Consider the following 6000-nt stretch of genomic DNA (forward strand, 5'->3'; position numbering starts at 1 on the left):
TTCACATGATTAAAAATACGCCCTTTTTTATTTTCCATTTTTTCAAAATTCCTTATTTAAAGACAAAAAGTTAAATATGAAAAAATTTTAATAAAAGTATTTGATGAACTTTTAAAGTAATGGAAATGAAAAACCGCAGCCATTTTTTTAAAACTACAAATTAACAAAATTAAAAGAAAATTTCAAACGTTATATGATATTGGCATCCTATAATATAAAAATCCCTTTACACTAAAACACATTTTTAGGGTTTTATGCAATAGATGGACACAATTTCATTTTAAACAATAATTTTTAAACAAACATGGCACTAGCCTTCCCATATAGTTTTAAAACAAAACCCCAACAATGCAGAAATTTGGCTTTCCCATAATTAAAAAAAATTTTTTTGGACAAAATTTTTTGAAACAAAGTATTTTTTATAATTATCACGAAAACAAATTTCATTTTAACAAATTTTAAACCCCCCCCTTATAAAAATAAAAACATTTTAGTTTCCTCTTTCCAAAAAATTTACAAAAGTCTAAAAAATTTTAAAAAAAACATCCTGACATACCGAAACTAGCTAAAATAAATTCCCGAAAAGTAAATTTTAACAAAATTTCTTTTAAGAATGAACAAAAATTTACCAAAAAAAATCTAATGAAAAAAATAAATAAAAAAATTTCTAACAAATAAATTTCTTACCTCGAGGAAGCAAAATTTTAGCAAAAAAAAATTTCAACATAAAATTTCTTTCTAAAAAAGGCCAAAGGGGTGGTGTGCGCAAGGGCATATCTAGTCCAGTCTTTTAAAGGGAAATAAGGGTTCCCGCCAAATATTTAAATTTTTCCATGGGATTCACGGTTTAAGCCGTGACTAGGACTATTGTCATTTTCAGGGGATTCACAAAATACCCGGGGAAAATTCTAACTATTTTGGGCAAATTTTAAAAATTGCCCTTTTTGGGGCCCCAAATTATAGGGGTTTTTGGGGAAATAAAAACATCTTTTAATGAATTTAAAAAATATCAATTTTTAAAAATTACTGAACAGAATTAAATTAAATTTACATGGAAATTTAAGTTATGAAATACAGAAAAACATGAGAGGTATTTCATGCGTAAAAACTGACATTTCCCTCAAAAACCTAAAAATTTTTACAAAAAAAAATGTTTGAAATCCCTTCATTTACACTACATAAAAAATTTAAGGCCCGAATGTAAATTTTTGTGACACCCCGTCCCCCCTTAAAAAAAAAAATTTAAAATTTTTTAAATGAAAAACAAAATGACATACTGAAAATAGCAAAACACAAAAAAAAACCCCCAACACGGTTCATTTCGGGAAACAATTTATAAAAATGGGCCACCTGCCCTACACCTACTCAAATAATCGCACCAACATTTTCCTACCGGGAAAATGCCTGATATGACCATATGGCTGCAATGCCAATGCCCATCTACCCCGGGAAATTTTGGGAATTTTTCGTTTTATTCAAATAAGTGGGCGGGATAAATCTTCTCTAAAAAAAAAAGTTTTTACCAAACAAAAAACCCGGTGAACTTAGTTTCCCCCATCTAATCGCTAAAAAAAACCCTTTTCTCTTCACTGATATTTTTTTCTCCCTAATAGCAATTTTCTACTAGCAAAACCTAAAAGGTAATTTCTCTCCAACACTTTCGGAAGAAATATTTGAGCCAAAACCAAAATTTGAAGCTTCTACTCCCCAAAAAAAGTCTGATCTAAATCGGGGCCAACTTAAAAATAGGCGGCCCCTTTAAAAGCTACCCTTAAAGTGGGGAAAACCCCTTTTTTAAACTTTCACCCCATTTCTAAAAGATTTGGCTGACCCTTTTTCGTCAAATTGTAAAGGGGAAATTTGGGCCAAATTGGGCGCCCGAAAATTTGAGATAAATTTAAAAAATAAACAATAAAATACACATCAAAATTAAATTTTTTTTCAATACATTTGAGAAATTGTCTAACAAATCAAATATTCCCCGTTTTTCCCTTACTGGTAACCCCTGGATTTACCCCCTACCTTCTTTGGGTTCGTTTCGGGACCCCGCTTTATAGGAAAACAAAAAAATATCCTTTTTACTTTTACTCGAAAACTCATCCAAATTTCATTTTGGGTAAATCTGTCATAATCTCTCTGATCCCCCTCTACAAAAAGTGCTCCCAAACCCTTTCTTTTAAAAAACCCTTATTGGTATAGACTTAAATATCCCTCCTTTTCCTTTTTACATTTCTGTTTCCATGGGTTTTCATGAAAACCCTTTTCCCCAAAATTTCCGTCTACATCTATCCTTAATCCCCAGTTAATTACTACCTCTACTTTCAAATTTAAAGGCCCCTTTCCCAAATTAAAAACAAAAATTATTAATGTTTCGTAGGTTTTAAAAATACAAGTACCTTTCTACCCGCCTTAAAAACCCCCTATCTCTTTGCCCTTCCTATTGTAATATTCTTTTATCAAACACTACTTTTTGGGTAACTGTTTTTCCCGAGCTATCTTACAGTACCTCCAAATTTTTTGGGAAATCCATAACATTTTGGTAAGTGGGTTTTTTCCTCCCTCATTCTCCGTTTAAACCAAACCCATAACCTTTTTAGCCAAAATTTTTCGGCCACGGTTTTTTTTTACCCAAAGTTAAATCAAAAAGGGGAAAATCCCAAAAATTTCTTTTCGGAACTTCACGGGAAGCAAACAACTTTGCATTCAAATTTCCCAAACCCAATCTCTAGGGCCCCTCACTACACAAAACGCTTTAACATTTTTTTCAAACTAACCCTTTAAACTTTTCTACTAAACCGTTACAAATAGGGTGATTCCCGGTTTTTTGTAGTTAACTCCTTAATGACAATAACCTAACTAACTTTGCCCTAAGTTTTTTACGTAAACTGCGATCCCCAATCGGTAAGCATTTCCTCTGGCACTCCCAATCTACTTTACATAAACTACTAATCCATGCTACTCTCTCATTTTTTAAAACTGGTAGGCTATAGCTTTGGAAATCAAAAGATAATTACCCCTTTTTCAAAATGTTTCCCGTTTTTCCCATCAGTTTTAGGTTCGATCGGACCAACGATACCCACAGCAACCCCCCTTAAACGGAGTATCAAAAAAAGGATTTTTCCCAACGGGAAATTTACTTACTCTTCCCTTTGCTATAGTCGTTACAAAAACAACATGACTGACAGTACCTTTTTAACCTTGCCATTAAATCCTGGCCCGTAAAATTCGCCTAAATACCCCATCACTAGTTTTTCCTTATACCCAAATGGCCCCAGTAACGAATCAAGTGCAACTTTCTCACAGTTTCCCCTAAGCATTTTTGGTTTCAATCAACTGTCTCCCTTTTTTCTAAATTCTGGGGCGGTTACTCCTTATAACAATTATTCCCTTTTCCAAACCTAATGAAACCCAAACCCCTTTCATGCTTAATCGACTTTTTTCCCCCCCTTTTTCTACACAATCAAAATGCATCTTTTTGTTTCTTTTTAAGAATCCCCTCTTAAAATACAACCCAAAAATTGAGACGGAACTTTAAGTTTACTTTCTTTTTAACTTTGGGGTTGCGCCCCAGTTTCTATGCTGACGCTAAACTACTAAAAATGAGGTTCTACAGCTCCCTCACATTACCAATTTTAAAAATATTGGTTTGGATTATTTTACAAACCAAAGCCTCTACTGTACCCCTTTAAATACGGACAAACAATATTAAATTTTAGCTACATCTAGCCTATGTTCCCTCCCAAAAAATGTATTTCAAATTTGGGTTTCCCCTAAAAAACCCGACTTGGGTTCCTAATCCCGTTTCCCTAACCCCAAAAAGTACAAAACCCGTAAACCCGCATAGCGAATTTCATCCCCACCCCTTACAAGTACCCCGGGGTTTTTTTGGACAATTTAAAAATTTCACTTGCATACCTAATCTCAAAAAATCACTTTTGTTCATAATGCTTTTTTCCACTCTCTGACCTTTCTTGACTTAAAACCCCATCTCTTCTCTATTTTATTTCCCCTCTACTCCCAATCGGTCCCCGGCCTCTAAAAACAAATTCTTTCTTTCCTTACTATTTCTATTCTCCCCCTTTTTCTAAATTTTTTCCCGGCCTGGGTCTTAAATTCTAAACTCTTCTGCTGCCATTACCATTACCCCCCGTACTTTCCCCCCTACAGTAATTTTGAGCTATGCCCTATTCGAAACCCCCCTTTTTAAAAACTTCAGTACAACCCAAAAGGGTTATAACCTCTCCTCTATTTTGCAACATTTCTAACCTTTTCCTTTTTAATTTCTTTGGGGGTACATTACGACAAAAGGATACTGTCTCTGAGGTTTTCATATTGGGTTTTTAGCTCCGGTCCTTATTGGTTTTGATTCCCCCCGACATTTCTTGGGACCTTCCCCGAAATCTTTTCAAACAAATCTGCCCTTGCAAAAAACCCCAGCTTTAAAATAACTTTTTACTACCCAAAATTTTGGTTTTAAAATTCTCTATTTTCAGCATCTAAAAATTTGGGCCCTAAGAATAAAATCTAACAATCCTTCGTAAAATTTTTCTCACCTTTCTCGTCTAAGCCAAACCCTTAAATATCTATTAAAAAGGGTAAAAAAATCACAAAGGTCCTTTATTATCACGAAGGGCCCCCAGTTTCTAAACTTTTTCTTTTTAAACCATTTGTCAGTGAGTTTCGAACTGACGTAGCAAAGCGGCTTTCGTTTATCATAATCCTTCCCCCATCATCCAACGGAAGCCTAACAAAAACCTTTTCTTGCCGTACCCCCTTTAAAAAGGAACGGTAAGTTAAATGACCTATCTCTTTATCCCCCAATTTTGCGCAACGCGTACGTTTCTACACATTCAAGTACGCATCCATGGAAAACAATTTTCTCATAAAAAGGGGGACCTTTTTAACCCTTTTCCTTTTTCCCTTTCTCATCTTTTCTAAAATCGGTTTTTAAAATTATGCTTGTTTTAATTTTCCCACTTTCTGCTTTCCTTTTCTGTTTTTAACTTCCCAGCTAACATTAACTTTCCCTTTTTTCCCTTTTTAACTTATCTAAATTTTTTACTTTCGTCCGTATTTTAAAATTTTTCAAATTTTAACCCTTCCCTTTTTCTCTATCTTTTCCTTTTTCAACCCACCTCTAACTTTTAATCCTTTTTTCCCAAAAGTTCTAATTATTCTTTTTTGCTTTTACTCTTAAACTCTCTTTCTTCTAAAACTACATTGTTTTTCATATTCAAATTTTTTTTTCTCAATCTAGCTTCTTTAAATCTAACCCTTTCCCTTTTGCTTTTTTACTCGGGAATTTCTCTGCCTTTTAATCTATCTTTTTTCTGCCTCTAATTTCTATGTCTTTCCCCCACTTTCCCCACCCGCTCTTCCCTTTAAAAAAGTTTTCGGAACTATCTCCTTCCTAACCTAACTCCTGTCCTACCTTCGTTAACTCAAAAACACTTGGGCATGTTTGATTACATACGTTAAACTATAAAAACACAAAAGTAAAAACAGCAATCCCAAACCCGAGGGCAAATAGTTTAAAAAATCGTGAGGGAATACTAGACTTTCACAAATTTACACCCAAGGCTCTAACAGTTACCCCGAAGCCAAAAAAAAGTACTATACATACGTAAATCTACACCAAAAAAGCCTCACTTTTAAAAAAATAAAACACTAATTTTGGCCCCCCCGTACTATGTGTCAATAAGGTGCTAGGGAAAAAAGCAACAAAGACCGTGACAAATAGGCTGCAACAATACCCAACCTTTTCAAATATCAATCAACTGTAACTGGGGTTTTAAAACTTTGGGGGTAACAAAAAAAAAAAAAAATAAACCAAAGGCCCTTTTTCCCAAGAAAAAAAAGTAAGGTAAAAACAACAGTGAAGGGACTAAAAATTAAAAGTAGGTAAAAGTAATTAAAATAAACAATCTTTTCTAACACACCCAAGAAAAAAATTTTATTCTGGTATGTAAAAAAGGGAACTAATACAAAATGGATCACTTT

Source organism: Mercenaria mercenaria, chromosome 5 (genome assembly GCF_021730395.1).
Source record: "Mercenaria mercenaria strain notata chromosome 5, MADL_Memer_1, whole genome shotgun sequence".
Taxonomy (NCBI): Eukaryota; Metazoa; Mollusca; class Bivalvia; order Venerida; family Veneridae; genus Mercenaria; species Mercenaria mercenaria.